This window comes from Dendrobates tinctorius, unplaced genomic scaffold, assembly GCF_039654945.1.
Source record: "Dendrobates tinctorius isolate UK_male_01 unplaced genomic scaffold, ASM3965494v1 ptg000205l, whole genome shotgun sequence".
Classification (NCBI taxonomy): Eukaryota; Metazoa; Chordata; class Amphibia; order Anura; family Dendrobatidae; genus Dendrobates; species Dendrobates tinctorius.
Genome location: NW_027361872.1, coordinates 11582623 through 11596910, shown reverse-complemented (window position 1 = coordinate 11596910; position 14288 = coordinate 11582623).

Here is a 14288-nt window from a genome sequence, read left to right as displayed (position 1 = left end):
AGGGTTAAAGGTGTTGTCCCGTCTTAAGCTAAAAGTCTGCAGTCTTTCCATGTAAGTCTGTGACTGCAGACTTGGGAATCCTCAGGGTGTGGGCACACGTTACGGATTAGTCTGCCGATCCGCAGCGGATTTGGCCCTGTGGATCCGCAGCAGTTTTCCATGCGGTGTACAGTACCAGGTTCTCCTATGGAAATGAAAAACCGCTGAGCACATGCTGCGGAAAATTCCACGCGGAAACGCAGCGGTTTATTTCCCGCAGCATGTCATTTCTGTGTGCGGATTCTGCAGCGTTTTTACACCCATTCCATTATAGGAATCAGCAGGTGTAAAAACGCAGGTGAAATCCGCACGAAATCCGCAGGGAGAACGCAGGTCATTTTATCTACGGATTCTGTGCGGAAAAATCCGCAACGTGTGCACATACACTAAAATCTCTCTGTGAGGATTCTCCTGAGCCAGAGTCGGGCGTGTGACTGCAAAGATGGGATTTGCAAAAAAATCACATTTTTGTGAAAAACGTAAGCGTGATCATTGTACCGTGAAGAGATTTGTGGCTAATACACAGCACAGATGGGTTCATCATGAAGGTTTCTGCCATACAGATTCACACACTCAGCTATAGTGCCTAGGTGTTATCACTATGACAGTACTCCCGGGGTCACAGACTGAGTATAGCTAGGGGAGTCTCCGCTATTATTTAAACATAACTTTTAATACAACGCATTTTAATAGAGGGTCCACTTTTTCATGAGAAGGGGAGGGGATAGGACAGGAATAATTTTCTCTGACTCCCTGTTGTGCCCCTGTATAGCTCCTGGGCACACCTATGGCCCACACATAGGCGGAGGCACAGACAGCCACATTGGCTCTAGGGACCTTCTGCCACTGCAGGGCCCTATAATGAAGACGGATATACAATAATAATTCTACCACAGAATTAATTTGGGTAGTTCCCCTGATGAATCCCCAGAAACGGGGAGGAAACGTGTAGGGAAGTTGCAAACTATCTGTGGATGGTGGGTTATCCATAGTGGGCACACTTGAGGCCTGTCCTTCTAAGGATAGGAGCTATACAGGGGCACGACAGAGAGTCAGAGAAAATTATTTCTGTCCTTTCCCTTCTCATGGAAAAATGGACCCTCTATGAAAATACGTCTACTACAATGGTGAGACCAAACCATTTTTTAACTTGAGCACTGGTATGCACGAGCCCTTTATACACATGGTTTTCTTTGTGTCTTTTTTTTGGAAATGTGATACTTTAAATGTTTTTTTCAACTCTTTTGCGTTGCACTTTTGATGAGAAACTTGCGAAAATTGGCGACAGTCTTGTTTACAGATTAAAATTGGACAGTTCAATAGTATGGCTTAAAGTGGTTTTTATTTTTTTCTTCCTAACTGAAGGGTAAATTGACAAGATCAATGGATGTTTGACAGGTTATAGTTTCACTCAGCAACTATTTTTCTGGAATAATCTGTTTCAGGTATAGGATGACCCCGTCGCATGATCCCGTCACATGACCGGGGGGCCCACAGAGTCTGAACAGCCCGGGGCCCTGGCTACCCTTAATCCACCCCTGATGTCCCCTGTTTGCCAAAATACAGTAGAATTGCCCCAACACGGCACCCACACAGTAGTAATGTCCAACTATTATGCCTTCATACAGATGTGGAATTCCTTTTTATGACCCCAATATAGCAGTAACATTCCAAATTGTGGCCCTCATACATTAAAAATATTATCATATGTGGACCCCACTTAATAACAATGTCCTCCCTTGTGGCCCCCATAAATTAATATTGTCCCTCTATGTGCCTCTAATATTAATCATTTCCTCCTATGTGACCCATATACCGTAATATTGTCCCTTTCCTGGCCCCCATATAGTAATGATGTCCCCCTGTTAATACATTAATATTGGCCCTTATGTGGCACTCATCTGGTACAACTGTCCACCTTTGTGTTCATCATGAGTTAATATTGCCACCCTATGTGGCCCAGTAATAGTAATGTCTCCCTGTGGCCAACACATGAATAATGTCTCTCTGTGTCGCCCCCATACATTCATAATATCCTCTAATGCGGCTTTGTCCTTATACATTAATATTATATTAATCATATATAGATGGATGGAGCTGCTCCATGTTGAGTAGTTGCAGCTATCTGACCCATTGTGACATCACTGGTGTTCCGCTCCTCGTGATGTCACACTGAGATCTCCATTGTGACATCACGGAATGTGTGGTTATAAGGAGTGACGCTGCAGGAAGAGGCTTTGTCTGACAAGACTCCCTGTGTGTTACACATTCATCGATAACTCCCTGTGTGTTACACATTCAGCGATAACTCCCTGTGTGTTACACATTCAGCGATATTTCTCCAAGCTAAAATGCTCTTTCGATTTCTTCTAATCGTGAGTTTGCTATTAGCATCTGTGGAAGGCGCGCCTCTCATCACCCAGCGCCATGATTCCTTGCCCACGCATACGACCCCAGCAGGTAAGTACTTTTCCAAATATTCACATATTATGGGGTAAACCTCATTAGGCTGGGTGAAGGCTTACTTTTTGCGCCCTGAGTTGATATTTTTACTGATACCATTTTGGGGTAGATACTATGGGGTTTTTTATCGCCTTTTATTGCAATGTTGCAGCTGCCAAAAAATTTAATTCTGGCGATTACGATTTTTTTTTCTCCTTATGCTGTTTACTGATCAGATAAATTTAGTTTACATTTTGATAGATCTTACTGTATTTTTACTGTACTCAATAGTCCTCTTTAGGGACTTGACGCTGCCACTGTCCGGTTGAATGTGCTATACATAGCAGTGGATAAACACTGCTATCTGTAGCTAAACCAATGTTCTCCTATGAACGCCAGCTACAGGCTGACTTTCACAAGAGGATCCTCACAACAAGCATGGGGTCTTCGGCAGACCCTCGGCTGTCATGGCGACCCATCGTTACCCCACAATCATGTCACGGACACGCCGATCAGCTTGTGATATGACACCCCCCTACTGGCACGTGTTATATGCCACTGTCAGAGATTCATAGGATCTGGAATGCCACAAAGGACCATACATCTGACAAATATGCAGGTGGGGGCCCAGATTACTTATTTTCACCAGGACACATCAGCCTCTACCTAAGCCACTGGATAGATCTCTATATTGTCCATTACATCTATTATATATTAATATGACATCATCCCTGAGACATAATTTAGCAAAACTACGGTCCCATATTTTTAATCGTCTTGCTGGGTCCTACCGTCCAATAGACTATATAATAGAGTCACAGTTTTCTCTGCTGCAGATTGAGCAGAGCTCAGGTTTTCAGCTGTGTATAACCCCGCCACAGCTTGTGCTTACATTGTATATTGCTGGGGGTCTGGCTGGACTAGGAGGCACAAGACCAGTTGTCCTGTAGTGATAATCGATTGCTGGTAAAACAGTGATTCTATTGAAACAGTCCAGTAATTGACACATCGCAATAGTAAAGGTCTATGCTTCTACATTATGGTTCTCTCCGATAAGATGGCAAAAGCCTGGTGACAGATTCCCTTTATAGGACTGCTTCGATAATAATGGCATAGTGAATTACAGACAAGTTACTGGATATATAGATAATATATGTATTTTCTCTTCTTTTTCAGTGGATGGTATTGTTCCTCCAAAGATCCCTTGGAATAAAGTAATTTATTTTGTAGTTATCATATTCCTCCTTGGAACATTCCTTGGTGTCATCTGTAACGCCATATGTAGGTAAGTATTGTAAAGGATGATTTATATTGTACATGGGTGTCTGCAAAAAATTCCATCTTTATTACACATGAGAGGCTGTGACAAAATTCTGCCAAATCAGGAGATTTTATTTAGAGATTCAGTTCACAGCAAAATTATTCTTCACATATTGATTGTTCCCTATTATGCTCTGGGGTCTCCCCAGTCCCAGATGGTAATAAATGGAAGATGTAAGAAGAAAATAAAGTATATATACAACCAAGCCCATCTCCGGAAGCCCCCACTGCTCTCTGCCCGAAACTCCAGCCCAGTGTTGACTCTTGGTTGGGACATGCATGGGCAGAGACCTTTCGGGGCCGCTTGTAGCCAAAGTTTCAGCCCAAAGGGAACACTTGGCCAGAGGTGCGGCATGATGGTAGTGTGGAAAACTGGCCATCGGGCATAAAGCAGCGGAAGTCGGTCAGAGAAGTGAGCTCATCTTACTGCCAGCCCTCTACTCTTCTGCAAGCTGGCGGCTGCCGCTAGCTTCCACTTTGCTTTATTCGCGTGGAGTGAATTACAAAAAATCTTTGTTCTCCAACATTCTGAATTTTGTATGAGCAGAATTCAATTCCACTCAAATAAATCCACTCCTGTCTAATCTTCATATTACCTTACAACCCAGTACGATCCACACATATTGAACTTTCATGTACATGAAAAATTGTTGATAATTACCAAAATTTTCCTTATTGCCAATGTTTCTACAGCATGTAAAAGACAAAATGAATGAAGAAACATGAGTCTATATTTCATTCTGCAGAATAAAGATCTGTTACTTTGTAATTCATAAAATACCTTCTATTTTACTATTTTAAAGACATCTGAAAAAGGATAAATCCAGGAGAAATGATGAATCTCAACGTTCTACTGATGGAGACAGAGAGACTCCTGCTAAACCTATTGGTGGTAAGTACAGCCTAACCAATCTAACACTAAAGCAGTTCTCCAGGATAAGAAAAACAGGGCTGCCATTTTCTTAAAAAAAAAAAAAAAATCTGTGTCGTCAAAATCTTCAGCTTGTTCATGGTATTGCAGCTCTATACCATTCTCTTCACTGGAGCTGATCTGCAATAGCAGGCACAACCTGCAGACAGGGGTGGTCTTGTGTTTCAAACAAACCAATTACATTTTTCAAACCCTGGACAAGCCTATAAAATCTATGTGCAAATACCGTATTTTTCGGATTATAAGACGCTCCGGATTATAAGACGCACCCCAAATTATGAGGAGAAAAATAGGAAAAAAACTTCTTTTGTAATAAAATGGTGGTGCTTCTTATAATCCATGCGTCTTATTGCTTACTGGGGGTGGTGGCTGCGGTGAAGCGGGGTCCCAGGGTCGCTGCTGGAGGAAACAGGAGTGGGGTGATGCTGCAGGCTGGGATGAGGCGGAGATTTTGTGCTGCACGGTGCTCTGTGGGGGGCTGTGTGCTATGGGGGGGCTCCATGCTGCAGGTCCTGTGGGGTGCTCGTGCTGCGGGGGACTCCGTGCTGCGGGGTTCTCCGTGCTGCATGCTGCTCCGTGCTGTGGGGGCCTCTGCTGACATTTTGTGAAAGGCTAGAGCCCCTGGCAGTTGCATGGTTTTCTGTGCGGTGGACTCCGGGAAGATGGCCGACGATAGGGGAGGCACATGCGCAGATGGAGATCTCGGCACCAAGATCTCAGAAGATGAGATTTCAGCGCTGAGATCAATCTGGCCTTTCACAAAATTTCAGCAAAGCCCCCGTAGCAATGGAGATCCCCGCAGCGGAACGGGAAACCCCTGCGCAGCATCGTCGGGCACTCACAGCACCGCTGGGAACCTGCTTATCTCAGCCTGTGGCCAGCAACAGTACCGGTAAGGTAAATACGCATTATAAGACGCACCCCCATTTTCCCCCACAATTTTGGGGAAAAAAGTGGGTCTTATAATACGTAAAATACGGTAGTTATTTTTTTTGCTTTTTTATAACTTGGTAATAGACTTACTCTGGGGACATTTGGTATGTAATTACCGTACATACTTGAGTACAAGCCGACCCGAGTATAGGCACCTAAGTTTGCCACGGAAAACTGGGTAAGCTCATTGACTCGAGTATAAGCCGGGTATGCATTGTTCCCGCATCCCTGTCCCGGTATGCATTGCTCCCCCGTCCTGCCCTGGTAAGCGTGGCTACCCCTCTCCCATCCTTGTATGCATGCTTCCTATTACAAAAACAAAACAAACCATCCTACTCACCCTCCTCCAGCGTGCCCTCGCGGCTGCAGCTGTCACTGTGCGCGCTATAAGAGAAATAAATATTCATTTCTCTTTAGCAGTTGCACTGGCTTTAGCCACAGCCGCCGGCTCGTGCCCCTGTGACCAGCTGTCCCGCCGCTCCCCCGCCGGCTTTCTGGGACAAGTGTGCTGATAAACTCGGCATATACAGGAGTATATACGGTAATAGAAGGACATCCTTTTAAAAATGGTCTCTTAAACCTTTCGTGCCGTAGCCTTTTTTCACCCTCATGACCAGGCCAATTCTGACCAGTGTCCCTTTATGTGGTTATAGCTCTCGAACACTATAACAGCTCACATTGATTCTGAGATAGTTTTTTCATAACATATTGTACTTCATTATAGTGGTAAAATTTGTTCAATATAATTTGTGTTTTTGTCTGAAAATATCGGAAATGTGACGAAAAATCTGAAAATTTTGCAGTTTTTAAATTTTTTAGTCTTTAAACCAGTGTGCTGTCACACAAAATAGTTAATAAATAATATTTCCCACATGTTTATCTATCATCAATACAATTTTTGAAACACAATTGTTTTTTTCTTAAGACGTTAAAAGGGTTAAAAGTTGATCAGCGATTTTTCGTTTTTCCAACTAAATTTGCAAAAACAATTTTTTTAGGGACCACATCACATTTGAAGTTACTTTCAGGAGCATTTAATACAGAAAATACCCAAAAGTGACACCATTCTAAAAACTGCACCCCTCAAAGTGCTCAAAACCAAATTCAAAAAGTTTATCAACCCTTCAGGTGCTTCACGAATGATAACACCTGTCAGAGCATTCGCTCTGCACTGGAATCGCAGAGCTTGCAGAACCCTGGGGGTCGTGAGCGCTGCAAGACCACCGACCATGTCATGACAAACGTCGGCGCTGCATAGAGCCCAGCAAGCGCTAACATTTATCTACAGTGGGCGGCTGCGAAGTAAAGGAGCAGTAGACGCAATAATCCATAAGAAATATGGAGAATATTTTATTTTAAAAAATTATGATTTCTTTGATCTCTTTAACAGGAAAAAATGAGGATGGACCAATGGTCAAAAAGACAGATGACCTTGAGAACACCAACATTTCTTCTCCTGGTCCAGATTATGTCGTCATCGATATTGAAACAGATACGGATGTGGCCATCTCCTCTAACAGTAAGCCTGAGATGCTGCCACCAGCCAAGAGAGCGGCTACAGAAAACGTTACTGATCTACCTAGAGAAGTAACCCCGGAGATATCGGCCCTACAAGTGGAGATGCCCAATATCAGGAACTTGCGGGTTTGTTTTGAGACTGTTTCTGCGGTTTGGTGCGATATTCGCACAATTTGTGCAGAGGTTTATTCCGCGTTTTTTCCGCGATTTTCGCGTAGGAGATTCTAGCACTTTCCAAGAGGCATGTAGAGTCTATGACGGTCCAAGAGATCGCTCCGACCTACAACCGGACACGACCCGGGACCACAGACCAGTCTGCACCAGTAAGTAACCATGGACTTTCCATAATACCCTCAATATAGTGAATGTGTAAATATGATAAGGGGCATGCTGCCATTATTGGGGGCATCTGATTTTCATTGTTTTTACTTTTTGTTTTAGGTCAGGAAGTGACTCCATGTCTTTAAACGGCATGTAGAGTATATGACGAAGAGATCACATTGACCTTCAACTGAACACGATCCGGGGTCACAGACCAGTCTGCACCAGTAAGTAACCATAGACTTTCCATAATACCCTCAATATAGTGAATATATAAATATGATGGGGGGCGCGTTCTCTGCTGCCTGAACGACACTGACAGAGGATGTGGCAGGCAGCGGCGAGCAGCGTGGGAACGGGGACAGGTGAATATCACATATACTTACCCCCTCCTGGTGCGGTCTCTGCAGCCCTGTTCTCCCATGGTCTTCGGCGCCAGCCTTCATCGGTCATGTGATAACACTCATTAAAGACATGAATATGTGCATATTCATGTTTTTAATGAGCGGTACCACGTGACTGCTGAAGGCAGGCGCCTGAGACTGTGGGACAGGCAGGGGGGCTGCAGAGACGCGCCAGGGGGTCAGTATGATCTGACACCCCCACTACCCCTCCCCCGCCGACTCCCGGGCGTATATGACTTGCGTATAAGCCGAGAGGGGGACTTTCAGCCCAAAAAAATGGGCTGAAAATCTCGGCTTATACGCAAGTATATACGGTATTTGACGCAATGCCAATTTTGCAAGTTTTCCCACCTACAAAGAATGGAGAGGTCTGTAGTTTTTATTGTAGGTACACTTCACCTGTGAGAGACGGAATCTTACAATGTGGTCTTTTAGATTTATTTTATGATTGTTACATAATTGATTTGCATTTTATTGCATGAAATAAGTGTTTGATCACCTTCTAACCAGAAAGAATTCTGGCTCTCGCAGACCTGTTAGTTTTTCTTTAAGAAGCCCTCCTACTCTACGCTCATTACTTGTGCTAACTGCTCCTGTTTGAACTCGTTACCTGTATAAAAGACACCTGTCCACACAATCAATCACACTCCAACCTCTCTACCATGGCCAAGACCAAAATGAAGTCTAAGGACATCAGGGACAAAATTGTAGACCTGTTCAAGGCTCGGATGGGCTACAGCACAATAGGCAATTGGTGAGAAGGCAACAGCTGTTGGCACAATTATTAGAAAATGGAGGAAACACAAGATGACTGTCAATCTTCCTCGGTCTGGGGCTCTGTACGTGATCTTGCCTCTTGTAGTAAGGATGATTCTGAGAAAGTTCAGGAATCAGCTCACATATGAAGACCCCATTAATTAAAATATAAACCTTTATTAACCATTTATAAAAGGACTAACAACATACAAGACACACACTTAAAATGCTGAAAGGCGACAAATTGAATAGATAAGTAGATGATCCTGGAGAGCCCCTGTGTAATCCCCTTTCCTGTCCACCTGCCTAACAGTAGAGGTTGGCACCCATGTGATACGACAATGGTGCCCTTGCTCCTCGGCGGCTCTCCCCAGTTCCCTAGTATGCGCTATTCAGTGCTAGTTTAATCATCAATATATAGTGCCACACCAATTATACTGAATAGATTTTAGTGTGCTCCACTGAATACAGAGACATATATAGACAAATAGGAGCAAAAGGGGGCGAGAAACAAATAGATTTATGAGCAGAGAAATGCTCCACCACATAAGCAACCAAACATCATCCTATGTTGGCGAGAAAGACGCTGCCACTCCATGACGGCTGACCCTGCGACACTCTGCGCTGCCCTTAATATAGAAATATACAATGTGTGCAGCACCAATACATCATAACTTGTAAACCAACCAGGTATGTCCTTAATTGCAAATGCATTAAACTATAAGTGCCATGATACTCTTAGAAACTATGAGCTCAACATTCTTCAGGGTGATAAAGTAGCAATGGCGGAGATTCATCTCTATGTACCAGTCCCTACAGTAAGTTGTCATTCACCGAAAACCGGCATATGACAACGGTTCATTCATTCCATTTTCTGCAAAGGGGACAAGACGACGGCACCATATTGAAGGGAGGATAGATGGGGTCATGTATCGTGAGATTTTAGCCAACAACATCCTTCCTTCAGTAAGAACGTTAAAGATGGATCATAGCTGATTCTTCCATCATGACAATGACCCAAAACACACAGCCAGGGCAGCTGAGGAGAGGCTCCATAAGATGCATTTTAATGTCCTGGAGGAACCTAGCCAGTCTTCAGACCTAAACCTAAAAGGAAATGTTTGGAGGGAGCTGAAACTCAATGTTACACAGCGACAGCACCGAAACCTGACAGATCCGTATGGAAGGGGGGGGGGGACAAAATCCTTGCTGCGGTGTGTGCAAACTTGGGAAAAAACTACCACATATGACCTCTCTAATTGCAAACAAAGGTTTCTATACCAAATATTAAGTTCTATTTTTCTATGGTGTCAAATACTTATTTCATGCATCAAAATGCAAATTGATTATGTAAAAATCATACAATGGGATTTTCTGGATTTTTTTAAACATTCTGTCTCTCACAGTTGAAGTGTACCTACAATAAAAAATTACAGACCTCTCCATTCTTTGTAGGTGGGAAAACTTGCAAAATTGGCAGAGTGTCAAATGCTTATTTTCTCAACTGTATGTAGCGCCATTAATTCCACAACTTTACTTACATTGTTATCACTGTCCCCATTGGGGCTTACAATCATAATTCTCCATCAGTATGTCTTTGGAATGTGGGAGGAATCTGGAGGAAACCCACACAAACGCCTTGCAAATGTCTATGGTGGGATTTTAACCTAATTTCAATATTCTACATTACAGGAAAGCATGAGGACAAAACAAAAACTGTGACTGATGTCACTCCTCACGCACCTGTGGTGGAAAAGAGAGAGATATCCTCAAAAGCACCATGATCCCTATGCCTGATGCCAGTGATGAAGTTATCAACATGGGTCCAGAAGAGGACGCAGTCACTGTGTGTACAAAGAAGTCATTTATTAAGATTTTTAACAACTGTAAAAGCCCAAAAAAAGTTGCACACAAAAGCGGGACTAACTCCTAGCCGCGGTCTACGGACCAAACATTGGGCATGGGCAGGGCCTTGGGGGCAGATCCCAAGTGCGCTCAACCATGTGAAATAGCTTACACTCAGGAACATTGAGGGATATCGCTATGGGATAGCTCTACCCGTTCATTTCCTTTAGGAATAGAGCTATGGGATAGCTGCTCTACCCGTGCACTTTCTTCATGGATAGCGCTATCGGATAGCTCTACCCAAACAGTATTAACGACAGAGCTTTTTCATACACAAGGTAGGAGTGGCAAGAGAGGTACACCAGGTATTTATGTTTGCTGTTAGTCTGCACATACGCCAGTCTGTTGCGTGGTTACACCCCATTGCGATGTTCGTAATCCCAAGGGCTCGCATTAACTCGTGTTCACTAAATGCTAAAACTGACCTGCCGTTATGAATCTACAGCTCATTACGAGTTCTCATACACCAATCATGTCTAGGTTCTTTTTTTAATTATGGTAAGTGGTGAAAAAAAATATAAAGTTTGTAAAAAAGAAAAAAGAAAAAAATAATAAAACAATGGCACCATTTTCCTAGACCCTTAGCGTTTCCAATTTTTATGATCTTGGGTTGGGTGAGGGCTTATTTTTTGCGCGCCAAGCTGACGTTTTTATTGATACCATATTGGTGCAGATACGATCTTTTGATCGCCCGTTATTGCAATGTTGCGGCGACCAAAGAAACTTAATTCTAGAGTTTTTATTTTTTTCTCTAATTACACCGTTTATCGATCGGATTAATCATTTTTATATTGTGATAGATCAGGTGTTTCTGAATGCAGCAATGCCAAATAAATGTGTATTTGAATTTTTTTGTTTATTCTTTTATTTTGAATGGGACAAAAGGGGGGTGATTTGAACTTTTATTATTTTAATTCTTTTAATATTTTTAAAAACTTTTTTCTACTTTTTACTTGCTTCAATAGTCTATTTAGGAGACTTGAAGCTGCAATCATCTGTTCGCTTCAGCCCTGCTATCTGCTACGAGCGCCGGCCTTAGGGCTGCGCACCTAGCAGATCAGCAATGACAACCACAGGGGTCTCTTGCAGACCCCGGGTTGTTATGTTAACCCATTGGCACCTTGAATTCAGGTTACGGGCGCGCTGATGGGCGGGAATAGTGACGCGTTTCCGACATGACCATGATAAATGCTGCCGTTGGAAATTGACAGCAGAATTTAAGAGGTTAACAGCCATGGGTGGATCGTGATTACACCCATGGCTCTTAGGGGCACATGACAGCTGATCAGATCAGATCAGCTCTCTGGTGCCTGAAAACATGAGGGCTCACAATAGTAACCTGCAGGTCAAATGCAGGGACACAACCTATGATGTATATATGTGTCAGAGGTCATGAAGGGGTTAATCATTTAAACTTCTGCTCTTTCTGGGATTTGTGGTCCAGTGGGCACCAATATCCGTGGTTGACAGCTACCTCTGTATACTCTTGTACAAAGAAATATGTCAGTTAGGGATAGTACCATCATCTGGCCCGAAAATCCAAGAAAATGTGCAGCCACCCTCCTATCCTGGTATGCATGGCACCCCTCACTCCTATCCTGGTATGCATGGTACCCTCACCCCCCCAATCCTGGTATGCATGGCACCCCAGTCTTCATCCTGGTATGCATGGTCCCCTCACCCCTCAATCCTGGTGTGCATGGTACTCCCTCATCCCTATCCTGGTATGCATGGTCCCCTCACCCCCAATCCTGGTATGCATGGCCCCCTCACCCCCTATCATGGTTTGTATGGTCCCCTCATCCCCTATCCTAGTGTGCATAGTCCTCTCATCCCCCAATCCTGGTAAGAATGGTACCCCTCATCCCCCAATCCTGGTATGCATGGTCCTCTCACCCCCCAATCCTGTTATGCATGGTACTCCCTCATTCCTATCCTGGTATGCATGGTCCCCTCACCCCCTATCCTGGTATGCATGGTACCCCTCATCCCTCAATCCTGGTATGCATGGTACTCCCTCATCGCTATCCTGGTATGCATGGTCCCCTCACCTCCCAATCCTGGTATGCATGGCACCCCATTCTTCATCCTGGTATGCATGGTCCCCTCACCCCCCTTTCATGGTATGCATAGTCCACTCACCCCAGCTATCCTGGTATGCATGGCCCCCTCAACCCCCAATCCTGGTATACACATGGTCCTCTCACCCCCCTATCCTGGTATGCACATAGCCCTCTCACCCCCCTATCCTGGTATGCATGGTCCTCTGTCCTCCCACCCCCCCATCCTGGCATGCATGGTCCTCTCACCCCCTATCCTGTTATGCATGGTACCCCTCATCCCCCAATCCTGATATGCATGGTACCCCTCATCTCCCAATCCAGGTATGCATGGTCCTCTCACCCCCCTATCCTGGTATGCATGGTCCCCTCACCCCCTATCCTATTATGCATGGTACCCCTCATCCCCCAATCCAGGTATGCATGGTCCTCTCACAACCCTATCCTGGTATGCATGGTCCCCTCACCCCCTATCCTAGTATGCATGGTACCCCTCATCCACCAATCCTGGTATGCATGGTCCCCTCACCCCCTATCCTGGTATGCATGGTACCCCTCATCCCTCAATCCTGGTATGCATGGTAGTCCCTCATCCCTATCCTGGTATGTATGGTCCCCTCACCCCCTTTCCTTGTATGCATGGTCCCCCTCATCCCCCAATCCTGGTATGCATGGTACCCCTCATCCCCCAATCCTGGTATGCATGGTCCTCTCACCCCCCCAATCCTGGTATGCATGGCACGCCATTCTTCATCCTGGTATGCATGGTCCCCTCACCCCCCAATCCTGGTATGCATGGCACCCTATTATTCATCCTGGTATGCATGGTCCCCTCACCCCCCAATCCTGGTATGCATGGCACCCCATTCTTCATCCAGGTATGCATGGTCCCCTCACCCCCCTTTTCGTGGTATGCATGGTCCTCTCACCCCCCTATCCTGGTATGCATGGTCCCCTCACCCCCTATCCTAGTATGCATGGTACCCCTCATCCACCAATCCTGGTATGCATGGTCCCCTCACCCCCTATCCTGCTATGCATGGTACCCCTCATCCCTCAATCCTGGTATGCATGGTACTCCTTCATCCCTATCCTGGTATGTATGGTCCCCTCACCCCCTTTCCTTGTATGCATGGGCCCCCTCATCCCCCAATCCTGGTATGCATGGTACCCCTCATCCCCCAATCCTGGTATGCATGGTCCTCTCACCCCCCCAATCCTGGTATGCATGGCACGCCATTCTTCATCCTGGTATGCATGGCCCCCTCAACCCCCAATCCTGGTATGCACATGGTTCTCTCACCCCCCTATCCTGGTATGCACATATTCCTCTCACCCCCCTATCCTGGTATGCATGGTCCTCTGTCCTCCCACCCCCCATCCTGCTATGCATGGTCCTCTCACCCCCCTATCTTGGTATGCATGGTCCCCTCACCTCCTATCTGGGTATATATGGTCCTCTCATCCCCCAATCCTGGTATGCATGGTACTCCCTCATCCCTATCCTGGTATGCATGGTCCCCTCACCCCCTATCCTGGTATGCATGGTACCCCTCATGCCCCAATCCTGGTATGCATGGTACCCCTCATCCCCCTATCCTGGTATGCATGGTCCTCTCACCCCCCTATCCTGGTATGCATGGTCCCCTCAACCCCTAT